General features: G+C 42.6%; 1 protein-coding gene across 1 annotated transcript in view; it reads left to right on the top strand.

Annotated features, from left to right (window-relative positions):
- Nucleotides 1-7,054: 7,054 nt before the first annotated feature.
- The window catches only part of RALA (RAS like proto-oncogene A), a 29,781-nt gene continuing 23,272 nt past the window's right edge, over nucleotides 7,055-13,563 (top strand). Inside the window, exon 1 of the mRNA XM_062498100.1 lies at nucleotides 7,055-7,086. The gene's annotated coding sequence lies outside the window, so the exon portion shown is untranslated. The remainder of the gene's footprint in view (nucleotides 7,087-13,563) is intronic.

The following is a 13,563-nucleotide window of genomic DNA, read 5'->3' as shown; positions in this document are numbered from 1 at the left end:
TGATTGATAAGGATATGGATTATATAACATGCAGACTAAAAGAAGAAACAGCATTCAGTGGCAAATACTGATTTCAATAAAATAGCATGTGGGAAGGACACATTTTTAGGAAAGGCAATACCATAAAGGAGCTCAATCCCAACACATGCCAACTGTAGCTATTACAGCAGTGCCATGCAGACAGGAACTCCATATAAAGTACACATTTTACATCATTCTATGTTGGGTAAACAATTTGACACTGCTTTTCATATCTTATGTTTTAAAACTGAAGCTAATTAAACTATGAAGACTTGTTATAAATATGTACAATACATACTCAATTACACATTTTAATGCCTTTATATTTTTGAACACTTGGTAATTCCTTAATTATGTTCTTAAAAATGTTTCTGTCCATTCTTATATATTATGAACCAACTTTGCTTTAACCCTCAACTCTCAGATTTCCAGGTTCCTGGTCACCTTCTAGAATAGACAATTTGTCCCAGCTCTGGTAAATGACAAGATGAATGATGGCAAACTCATCATTACTCATTAATTCCTTGTTATTCAAGTCACTTAACCTCACTTAACTTTCTCTAGGGATGATGCATTTGGGGATAAACCTTTTCACAATGCTAAGAAAGCTGTAAGTGTTAAGAACCCTGACTAGCTCAGATGGAGTACTGAGAATATTGTCATTGGACAGATATAGAGGTAAGGAAATGCAAGTATCTCATTACTCAAAATCTTATTATAGTCATCCCACTAAAGGTTTTATAGGGTGTATGTATTTGTTTGGAAGTGTAGGGATACACATGTGACAGATTTGTAGGCAGCCACAAATGATGTGAAGCTTCTGGAAAGCTGATAGATTAAGATGTCCTTGCACAGAGCAAGAATAGAAGGAACAACTGTCCACACAACCTCTGTGTGTGTGTTCATTTGTACCATTCAGAATCTGTACTGCATTGCAAATTTATTTATCTGCACACATCACAAAAACATTCCCCACATTGTATGTGCATAAAGAAAGACTGCCTACAGAGCTTAACCTCTAATTGCAAAAAGCAGATAAAAGCTGGGATGGGAAATGAAGTGACTGTCCAAGATCAGAGCAAATTAGTGTCACTGTGAGGATATGCTGTAGTTTAACCCCAGCTGGCAACCAAGTGCCTTGCAGCCCCTCGCTCACTGCCCTGCAGAAGGGTGGGGAAGGGCAGGGAGAACCAGAAGGTGAGAAAGCTTGAGGGTTGAGATAAAGACAGTTTAATAGGGAAAGTAAGAGCCACGCATTGCAAGCAAAGGAAAACAAAGAATGAATTCACCACTTTCACCACGGGCAGGCAGGTGTTCAGCCACCTCCAGAGCAGCAGAGCTCCACCATGTGTTACTTGGGAAGAGGAACGCCATCACTCCAAATGTCCCCACTCTTCCTCCTTCTTCTCCTGCTTTTTATTGCTGAGCATGACACAATATGGTATGGGTCATATAGAACATCCCTTTGGCCAGCTGTCCCAGCTGTGTCCCCTCCCAGCTTCTTGTGCACTCCCGGTCTCCTCCCTGGTGAGACAGTGTGAGAAGGGAAAAGGCCTTGAGGCTGTACAAGCACTGCTTAAACAGTAACTAAAACATCCCTGTGTTATCAACAGTGTTTCCAGCATAAATCCCAAGCATAGCCCCACACTATCTGCTGCAAAGAAAATCAACTTTGCCCCAGCCAAAACCAGCACAGAGTAAAACTAAGATTATACAAATTCCAATCCAGTGGTTTGTCACTTAAGACCTGGAGTTGTACTGCCTAACAGCAGACACCAAAATAAGCTTTGTCACATCAGATTTTGCTGCTAGTCTTCAAAGAGAAACAGGCACAGAGGGAGATCTGACCACCCCCCACCAGTAGATGCACCATCACCTCAAGGCAGCCATCATTCTCGGTTGTGTGAAGTGGGAGCAACATCCCAAACCTGCTCTGGGCATGCCAGTTATATACCTCAAGAGTAGTATGTCCTTAAAACCTGACTATTCCTTACACAGAAGCACAGAAAAGCACACCAAATTACAAACTTGAGAAGTATGAGTATGTCAATAATTAGCCAAGTAGTTTAGCAGAGTTTTCACTCATTGTTACTTATGTTTTCTCACAACCAGTAGGAACTGAAGGTGGTTTAAAGATTCTAGCTCTTTCCTTTTATTGAGGGGGCATGATACTCCTCAGAATACATGGGGATTTGGGCTGTATGATTTCTTTTCAACTGGCCTGCTACTTAGAAACTCTATTAATTCACAAATACATTTTATGCATCCTTACGTATTAGTAATAAAATGTTGTCTAGTAAAGTTTAATACAGTTGTGCCACCAGCCTAAAAGAGAAGAAATTAATCATAATACTAAGAAATCCTACCTCCGTGTATTGATTTCAGTTCAACAGTACTTCACAACACAAAGGCCCACATACCCACAGACCCAAGAGATGCCAGGGTAATCAATTCTGGACTGAAATAGGAGGGTGCCCTCAAGAACAAGTAAGTGGTTTTATTCGTTTTCTCTTTTGTCCCTTCAAAAAATTAAGTCTCTCTCACCCTAGAAGATTTATTGAGCACTTGAAGGAAGAATGGATGTTTTATGCATGATAAGACAGTTTTCCAAAGAATGTGGTTCATTTATTCATGTCAACAGAAATCTAAGATTAAATTACAATGTTAAATTATGCATACGTTAAATATAAATTCTATGCTACTAAATGTGTGCTAAAGTAAAGGGAACAAGTATTTTTTGCTCTGTGGGAATGGGAGTTGCACATCAGTGTTTTTCCCAAAGATTCAGACATGTTTTGTCTCATATGTGCACTCTATCTTTAGCTTTTTAAAATAAATGAAATCTTTGTCAGTTGATTTCTTAGCTGTATTAAGGTAAATATCACACAATTACTTACATCTCTACCTAACTATTCTTTATAACTTTTTCCCTTCAAGAATTAAATGTGCAGAGCTGTACTGGCACATATATTAATACATAACAAAGGACATTCATTACCTACGTCCTTTATAGCTACATTGAAAATGTCAACTACAGTGCCTGTATGGTTTTAGGTACCTGTTGTAGCATTTAAACACCAGAGAGTGATTCAAACCTCTTGCTGCCTTGGGCTGCGAACCCTAAATTCTTATACAGTCAATGGAGTGAAGTAGTTGCAATACCTACTCTCCTCGGACCAGTTGCTCTCATACACTTAGGAGCCAGAGTCATGTTGTAAAATATTCCAGGTGCTCCAGAGATGGTCTCATTATGGTGAGTTGTTAGCAAGTGAATAGAAATTATTAATGTAGTGTATTTTCATGGAAATACTTCTTTTAGTTTTGGGTTACAGAGCTCATTTTTTTCTACTTGGTTTAGGTAAGGTGCCAGGGGACACATCTAAGCAAAAAATGAAGGGCATACTATAAACTGTTTTTTGTTACATTACAGTATGTAGTCTGGGCCACAAAACAAAAATTCAAAATATTTTTTTAAGATAGCTCTAAAGAGAGATTAAAAGGACAAAGGCCACATTCAATACCAAGCAGCATGGTGCAAAATTGGGATGAAGTCCCTCCCACTGTTAAGTGGAGAGCAGGTTCAAGACCACCTGATGAAACTGAATAGCCACAAGTCTGTGGGGTCTGATAAGATGCATTCCAGGGTCCTGACGGAACTGATTGATGTTGCCAAGCTACTCTACTCCATATTTGGAAAACCCTGGAAGTCAGGTGAAGTCCTCAGTGACTGGAAAAGGAGAAACATCATTCCTATTTTTAAAAAGGGGAGAAAAGTAGACCCAGGGAAGTACATGCCAGAGATCCAGGGAACTACATACCAGAGACCTTCCCTTTCCTGGGAAGACTGTGGAGCAGATACCCATGGAACAGTGTTAAGCACATACAAGACAAGAAGAGGATTATCCAAGACAGCCAGCATGGCTTCACTAAGGGCAAATCATGCCTGACCAATCTGGTGGCCTTCCATGATGGAGTGACAGCAACAGCTGACAGGGAAGACAGACAGATGCCAAGTACCTAGATTTCTGTAAGTCCTTCCTTAAGGCGGTCCCACATAACATCCTTATCTCCAAATTGAAGACATGGATTTGATGGATGGAATATTCAGTGAATAAGGAATTGGCTGGATGGATGCAGCCAGAGTTGTGGTCAGTGCTCTTATGTCCAGGTGGACGCTGGTGATGAGTTGTGTCCTTTAGGGGTCTGTCTTGGTACCAGGACTCTTTAATACCTTTATCAGTGACACTGTCAGTGGGACTGAGTGCACTCCACCAAGTCTGCAGACCCGTGAACCTGTGTGGTACATTTATCACAATGGAAGGAGGAGATCCTATCCAGGTGGACAAACTTGAGAAGTGTGCCCGTAGGAACCTCAAGTTCAACAAATCCATGTGCAAAGTGATGCACCTGGGTCAGGGCAAAGCCAGATATGAGTCCATTCTGGGAGAAGAACTTGAGAGCAACCCTGCTGAGAAGGACTTAGAGAGTTCGATTGCAGCCCAAAAGGCAAATGGTATCCTGGGCTGTATCAAAAGAGGGCTGGCCAGCACATCAAGGTAGGTGATTGTCCCCCTCTACTCTGCCCTTTTGGGATCCCAAGAGGAGTGCTGTGTCCAGGTTTGGAGTCCTTAGCATAAGAAAGATGTGGACCTGTTAGACAGAGTCCAGAGGAGGCCACAAAATTGCTAAGAGCACTGAAGCATCTCTCCTACAAAGACAGGCTGAGAGAGCTCAGGTTGTTCAGCCTGGAGAAGAGAAGGTTCTGGCAAGAGCTCATTGAGGGCTTCCAGTACCTAAAGGGTAAAAAGCACAATGTCTTATATGGGCATATGAGTGATGAGGGGGAAATGGTTATAAATGAAAAAAATTAAATTTAGAATAGATCTTAGGCAGAAATTCTTTATTTTGAGGGTGGTGAGGCACTTGAACAGGTTGCCCAGAGATGCTGTGGATGCCCCATGCCTGCAAGTGTTAAAGGCCAGACTGGATGGGGCTCTCAGCAACGTGGTCTTGCCCTTGACAGGGGGTTTGGAAGTAGGTGATCTTTATTTTAGGGTCTCTTCCAACTCAAACCATTCTATGCAAAGGGGCATTTCCAGAGAGTGAAACAGTTGCTACCAACATCTGCATAAGTACACAGTATGACTTACAGGATAAAGCTTTTTCTGGACTAGCTCTAGTATTGAAGGAATAAAGAAGTAATAAATGGCAGACATCAGTATTAATGAGACCTTAACTACGACTCACCCACTTTTGCAACAGCAGGGATCTGGAATAAGCATTAAAAAAGTAATACAGCACAGAGATACTTAAAGGGCTGCATAAGTTGGGCCATGATTTCCTGAGGATTCCTGAATCATTATTTGTACAGGATTACGCAAAGACTCTTCCAACCTTTTCATGGTCTCATGAAAAGTCTAATCATATATACCATGAAAACTTTTACCTGTCATGAAATATCAAAAATGTTTTGTGTTTTATTTTGGACATTTGGCTGACTCAGTGTTACTTCCTCTCCTCTCCTCTCCTCTCCTCTCCTCTCCTCTCCTCTCCTCTCCTCTCCTCTCAATCTAACATCTCTTTGTGTAAATGGATGTATTTTGATATTTTTACCAGAATGAATTGCATCTGGATTGCTATCAGTTTCTCAAACTCCACGAAATTTGCAAAAATTAGCTCATACTGAAATATGAGGCCAACAAAACTAAATTCTAGAGAAATTCATACTAAACACTGGGTAAATGAGGTCGAAATGCCAAGATACCAAAAATTTCAGAAAACAGAGCACAGAGAACAACAATGAAAATTTTAAAGTGCACCTGCTTTGCAAGCAAAGTGCAATGGCTCCTTGAGGTGAACACTGAGGTCAAAGTTTTCCATCTGTGGTGACAAAATCTGGAATTTCGATTTGGAAACTACCTTCAGCCAAACAATTATGTGGAGGAGGGGATGCTTCAAAACAATTTACATTGTCTGTGAATGGTTACAGTGTGAAAAACAAAGATGCACACTAAGCAGTCAGTTTTGATATAAGTGTATTATGCTTAGATTTCATTACATCATTTACATCATGTGTTTAAATCATGTTCTGTTTGCACAAACTCCCCTTTATGTCCACAATTTAGCAGTAAAAGATAGCTATTAGGACACTCCCGTTATTACTATTTGAATGACTGCCATTAACATGTAATTAGCATCTATAAAATCTTCCATGCATTGAGTGGTCCATTACCATAAAAAAACAACCCGAAACTCTTAAAAGTCTCACTGCTTCATGTTCCCTTCTGCTAGTGATCATTTTCCTTAAACTCAATATATTAAATGCTTTCTGAGCTTACACTTGTGCCCTGGGGAAAGCGCCACAAAAAATAATTGTGTTTATAAACCCAGCGACAGATGTAGGGAATTTATCTCCTTACCATGGAAGGACACGCCTCCTCTATTCTCCAGATGTAGGATTAGCTGGGGGGAAGGAGGGACAGACATCGAGCTACAGTGTTTTCTATCTCCCCTAAGAGTTTCGGCTGAGACAAAGGAGGAGAAACGGGAAAGGAGAGCAGGTGCCGTTTGAGGTTCGGAGTCACGGTGCCATAGGACAAGCGGGACACGGCCCCACACCGGAATAACCCGCCCGGGGAAGGCGCCGGCCCCGCCCCGCCCGTTATCCGCCCCCGCCGCGCCCCGCCTGGCTCGACCCCGCGCGCGCCTGCGGCGGAAGCAGCCGCCCCCTTCCGGGACCGGGACCGGCCGCGCCGCCCCGCCCCGCTCCGCTCGGCCTTGGCCGGCACTGCGCCTGCGCGCCTCGGCGCCTGACACCGCGCCCCGCCCGCGGGGCGGGGGTGGCGGGGCCGCGCCCGGTGACGACGCTGCGGGCCCGGCGGCGGCGCTCTCCGCTCCGCCCCTCCCCGCCCCTCCCCGGCCGGGCCCGCCCTCCGCCCCGGGCCGCGCGCGCCGCCGGCCGTGCGCGCGGGGGCGGCGCCAGGGCCTCACCTCGCGCGCCCCGCCCCTCCCCGCGCGCTCCTCGGGCGGGCAGCGGAGCGCGCGCCGCCGGCACCACCGCCGCGGGTGAGACGGGGGCGCGCGGGCCCGGCAGGGCAGGGCAGGGCAGGGCCGAGCCGGGGTGAAGCCGCCGCCAGCGCGGTCGCCGGGGCTGGGGGGAACGAAAAGAACTGGCTCCACCCGCGCCGGGGTAGCTCTCCGGTGTGGGGGAAGCTGCCGTGCGGGCGGGGGCTTCCGGCGGCTCCGCGCCCGTCACTCTGCGCCTCCCGGGAATTGGTGTCGGGGTGCGGCTGCCGCCCCGCCGCCCCCGGCCGGCGGTGCGCGCCTGCGGCCCCATCCCGGGGTGTGGGGACGGGCGGGCGTCGCCCCGAACCTCCTGCGGGGGCCCGGTGGCCGCTCCCTGAAGGTTACGGGCGTCGACCTCGGCGATCTCCGTCGCAGCTCGCTGGGGCGCGGGAGCAGCGGGGAAGGGGCGGCGGGGTCCGGCCGCCTGTTGCGGAGGGTGCGGCTCCCGGGGCCGCGGGGCGGTGGCGGCCGCCGCCCGTACCTGCGGAGGGCGGGGCGCGGCAGCGGAGACACCCCGAACAAAGGGGCCCGCGCCCCGGGGCTGGCGGGGAGCGGGGTCGGGGCGCTCACCCACCGGCCTGGCGGGACCGAACCGCGGCTGTAGCGGCGATTCCTGTCCCGGCCGGGCGCCGGAGTCCCTGTGCGTGTATGTGGGCGCTGCTGTTCTAGGGTGAGTAAGAGCAGGGTTTCTGTAACATTTAATTGCTGCCCGCTTTCATGTGCTGGGCTTTTCTAGTTACTGGTAACTGGAGCTTATGTTTGCTTGTAACACAAGGGAGCTGTACGAAGTATGCTATTAAGTTCCCCAAATAAAAGAGCCTTTCGGTGCTCATCCATTTGGTTAGGTAAGCGATTTGGTGTTTGCGTTTGGGTTTCTTTTAAATGGAAGTCAATAGCGTCAGCTCCTTCCCCTTAATTGAGTCTTTAAAATGAGTATGTTAAGTGGGCCATATGTAGCCCAAGAGTCACCTGATGGGTGTTTGTTTGTAGCATCCCCAAACAGTCTGGGCAGAAAGATTGCCAGAATGTTTTTTTTCAGACTCAAAGTGACCCTGATGTTTTGTTTCACACTTGCATTTCCAGTTCTTATTGGAAAGAGACTTGCATTCTGCACTGTAAAACATTACACTTCCAGAAGTGTAAGTGATATGTGCCTCTGCTGGCATTTCAGTTTACATAGAATTTTATGTTTAGATCTCTCCATAACTTCTCTGTTCTTTGTCTTTTCCAAGTTAAACTGAAAAGATGGGAGCTCCTGAGAGAGGGGCTGGACTGGGAGAAGATATTGCTCTTCTGTTAGTTTTCAGGATAATTAATAGTGATTATAACTGGGTTCTTAATTTAAAATGCACTTCTTTTCAGCTGACTTATTAATCTAATAGCATGTACCTCAACAGTTAAGTCCTGGGAAACTGGGAGCATTCTTAATAGAATGAAGAACTACTCTTTTATAGGTCAATCTTTGATGGAGTTTTAAATCTTTCAGTCTGTGCTTGCGCGACTGCTTGTCAAACATTTTTTTGTGGAAGCCTCCAAATGGTAGAAATTTGAGGGATTGGTAGTGCTAGTCATGTTTACCCTTTCTTCTTTTCTGTAGAAATAGGAAGATATGATGTAGTGTTGCACAGAAAGATCAAAAAAAGCCTTCAGTCCACTGCATGAGAGGTCAACTGTGAGGTTAAATAAGCTGTGATGCTGGATAGTGAATATTATACTCCTTCACTATTGCAAATTCCTTGATCTCAGTCTTTTGTTTCTAGTGCTCTTTTGAATTTGAGGAAGGGAAAGTTTACAAACATTCTAAGGTGAAGTATTTTGAGTTTTGTGTTCTTTGATGTTGTAATAATATTGTCTTTATTTTTTTCTTTGGGCCTTTAAGGAGAGAATCTTTAGTCATGAAAGTGAAAATTGGAATGTGTCCTGACTGTGCATTCTTTGTAATCTCTGTCACCTGTGGTCACGTACTCTTTAGATAAATAACCCATAGGTACAGTAGGCTATTGACAGGAAGGGATGGGCGTGGGGAAGTGGGGCCGGGAGAGATGTGGCTGTGAGGATAAGGCAGTGCTGGATAAAGGTGGCCAAGGAGGAGCACAAGGCTGTGAGTGTAGTTGGAGACCTTGCCATGATCCATGTGTCTTCTTTATTCAGACTTCCAGTTTCCATAAGAGCAGTTGTGGTTTTAACCTCAGTTACTTAGTCATGCACTGACATCCGTGTATCTACTTTTTCTGAGGGATTGCCCTGAAACAAAGGTGTTCCATCTAAGAAGTGTCTTTGATCCTGTTAAATTTCAGGTGTATCTGACTTGGAAGAAGATAACTGCTGAGGCAAAAGTTGCTACTGTCTTAGAAACTTAGATATATGGCAGTCTCTGATATCAATGGAAATTATAGATACAGTGTCTTATATAAAAAGTTGTTTAGGTACTACATTTCAGCCAACTGACAACAGCATTATTTTTGCTGCAATTTTACAACAGAGGAAGAAATAATTATATGAGAAAAGTATTTTAGAATTGGTTGCTTTTCCATCTTAGTGAGTGCTGTCGGAAGCGTGGTCCTGGGAATCAGTGGCTGAAAACATCTTCTAGACGGGGAATTCCCCACCCCCTTGAAAGTGCTTATAGCCAGCTTCCAGTAAACTTCTAATGGTTCCAAGCTATTGAAATTACTTCACATCTAAATTGAAATCTATTTTATGTGAACAAGGTAGTTTGGTAGGCTAGAGACAGCATGCTTGTGAACATATTGTAGTCTGCCTGCCTCAAACACACAATTAATTACAGGACAACTGTGTTAAACCTCCTTTCTACCTTAAAAAGAATTTATGTGAGAACCAAGTAAATAGAACAGTTCATATTATGTATGTCCACTAAATGTTCTGCAAAATATTTTGCATTTTATAACTTGCTAAGTATGGAAGAAATTGTTACATTTTATTAGTCTGTTGCAGTACTTAAAATCCACTCTCATTATAGTTATAAAAAGTTATTTTCAGGGTTTATTGTCTGCAGAATTTGAAATTGGTTATAGTACTTGTGGATATAAATAACTTGGAGTCACTTTATAGCAAATGTACCTTTCAGACCAGGGGATTATTAAATCCTGTTTTGCTACTCATCCTGTTTTCTTAACTATTGTGAGTCAGAGTCAGCACCTAAATCCCAAGGATTTATCAGTGTTTATAGCTGCTTGTTGAATCTCTTTAGTAGTTGTGCAACCCATAACCGTCAGGTTAAGCTTATAGGCTGGAGCCTTAGAGACTCCTTACAGCAAGGAGGAAAATTCTGAAATTCCCATAGAAAAAACAATATTGATTTGAAAAGTAGGAACAAGTTGGAAAGAAATGTAGTATAGATTAAGTAATTCTGCCTTAGAATGAACCAGTGAGAGAATTCATTGTCTTTGCCCAGAGTGGGGCTTAGTATTTACTGCACATATTTTGTTTAGGATTCTGTTTGTCAAAATTCCCAGCACCTTTCGGACAATAGATTTGCAACACTGAAGTGTCCAGGCTTTGCACAGAGGGGTAATAACAGAGAAAGGTGTATTCAAGATGTTAGATGATGTAGACAGTTACTACAGAGAATTCAAGGTAAGCTATGCTGTAATCAGTTTGTAATGGAAGGGAGCCAAGAATGCAAAGAAGGTAGAACAAACAAGAGATGCAGAGTTGGTTGCATAGTAACTCTGCAATTGTTACTTTAGTGGAATTGATGATGATTATTTTGTGATACTGGCTCCTTAGTTGCAGTAATTGTGATGTACATTGAATTCCTACCAATAAAGTTCATGCATTGTATGTATGAATGTATAATGCATTGTATTTCTCTCTATACCAGTATGTTTAATACATCATTTGATGCAAGAGTGTGGGAATGTCTATTGCAGTGGCCCACAAGGTTTCATTAAAAATTGGTGTTAATATATTGTACCACCAAACAAGTATTTCTGCAAATTATGGAAAATGTTGTTTATGAAGGTGCTTTGCACCTGTGTTTAGTAGGTGGGCAGCAGGGATCACCCATTCTTTCAGGCCTTGGTACCTGTTTCATTTTATTGTCTCAAATACTAATTTAATATCCTTCTGTACTACTGTAAGACTTGATCTTTAACTGATCCTTGTTTCTGGGAGTCTGAGAATGCTCTACATGTAGTACCTACATACAGACAGGCAGAAATGTTTTTGTCAACATGAAATAGATTGCAGTAAACATGTAAGTCTGGCAAAAATGAAACAACTGTGGAGAAAATAAAAAGCCAACTATGTGTGGTACAGTCCTTGGCTTTGCTAGTATCCCTTTCAGGCCTGTCAGGTGGTGTAAAGAAAGTCTGTCATTTCAGGATGTAGCAGTGTAGTTCTGTTGGTATAACTGTGCTGTCTCCTGACAAGGCTTTTAACACAGAAGTAGTTAATACCAGCAACACTTACCCAGTGAGATTTATTTCAGACCTCAAAATAAAAGAAACTATACAGACAGGGAAACAGTGTTAATATGACAGACATCTGCAGGCATGGAATGTCAGTCACAAAACCCACACTTGATGGGTGAGGTCACATAATGGGAGATGTTTGAGTAGATGGACCCCAAGGCCCTACTCTAAGCAAGGCTGGTAGCAGCTCATCATTAACCATTTGTCACTGTCATCCTTGAAAATCCAAGTAAGCAAAATCAGTGAATCCAGTCACTGAATCCAAGTGACTGTTGTGTGGAAAAGCTATTTTGGGATGACAGCACTAAATCATGAAGTTCTTGCACATTTAAATGCCTGAATTAATTTCACCTATGTAGTATAACATGCAAATATGCTTCATTCCAATCCTCAGAACACTTGTATTTTAACAAATAATGCTGCACACTGCACTGATTTTTGTAAAATTTTGTCAAAATTTATACTGTCCAAATTAGGAGTTCATTGCAGTGCTTCAGTGACTGGTCCAGTAAAGTCATGACTGGTAGCTCACTGTACTTTATCACAGCTTGAATTCTCTGATTTTTAATAAGTTTATATTTTTGAAGTTGTCACTGATTTGAAAATGAATGTGAAATTTATTTTACACTGAAGTAGTTTATATATTGAAATCAATGAGAAAGCACAGGCCTGGATGACTGTGATTTATTAAAGCCTGCTTCTGATTGTATATTTTGTGTCTGATGCTGATTAGACCTGATGGTTTTGAGGGTCCAGGCTTTATATTCAGTGCAAATAAAGTATATAATAAACCAGGAAAATGTAACCTGGAAAGAAAACACTGCACTCTGTTCTCTTTCTCTATACAGTCCAGTGTTGTCACTCAAAATTTAAAGAGCAGATGCATATCAGAAACTGCTTTCAGTTCAACAAGTCTGCCATTTAAAATGTTATTAAATGGTTAGTATTGTTAGGAAGAAAATATAGCTAGAGGTAACATTCATAATTAATTCCAGGTATTCTGCAACATCTCAGAGTACACTGTAGGAAGAAACCCACTAATTTGAGATGTGTGGAATGCCAGAACTTGATTGTTTTCCCCTATTTAATCAAGACTGTGATAAGAAAAATAATAAGGAGTTAAGGTACTGGTAAAGAACAAGAAGGCTGCTCATCTGAATTATTTTGGTTTGCATCAGTACTCATTTTATTTTAGTGTATAGTGTAACATAAAGGATTGCTTTATAGAATATAAGAAATATAGATGCATTTGTTTCAGAAATTTTAGAGTTAACCAAGTGTTCTTCTAGGTGCAGCGTTCTTTTTGTGAAGAACTTGTCACAGGTGTGGTTTTATAATAACAATTAAGCAGGAGCTGTTACTGCCATTTGGACTTAGAGGATTTAAATTCCAAGTCTTAATTCCAGATGTCTGTCCTATTTCTCCCATCTTGTTTTGATAATAAGTTGGATCTTAAGTCATGATTTCAACTTTTTACCCTTGTGCTTCTGCTTTTAGGGGAAAATACTTTTGACCGATATATATTCCACATCTTAAATACCTCTGTGCTTTGTTAAGAAATCCCATTGCAGGCATTGCCAGCTGGTTTTTCTTGTATTGAGAGTGTGGGAGGTTACAGTTTATAGATTGGTGGCGTTGAAGAGGCCACTAGCTGATCCACAACATAATTTTGGAAAGCCTGTGTGTGTACACCCATGCAACTGTCTCCCTGTTGATCGCTGATTTTGGCCATGTAGTTATTAGTTTACTGACGGGCTTAGAGTTACAATTACCCTTAAAGATGGCATAGTGCAGCCACTCACAAAAAATGCTGGAATTTCTCAGCTCTTATTTACCCAAGAACCAGAGTGAGATACTAAATGTTTCAGTTTGGAATAATTCTGAAACCTTAGGTGGTCCTGATTTTTGAGAAAATTCTTCACTCTTCTGCCTCTTTAATGTTTTTCCTTGGATCATAATGAGAAAGTTGTTTCTTTTTAGGTAACTTTGTTTAGTACTTGAGTACTTTGTTTAGTACATGTTGAACTTTAGTAGAAGAGCA

This window comes from Cinclus cinclus, chromosome 1 (assembly GCF_963662255.1).
Source record: "Cinclus cinclus chromosome 1, bCinCin1.1, whole genome shotgun sequence".
NCBI lineage: Eukaryota > Metazoa > Chordata > Aves > Passeriformes > Cinclidae > Cinclus > Cinclus cinclus.
This window is presented reverse-complemented; position numbering and strand designations above follow the sequence as displayed.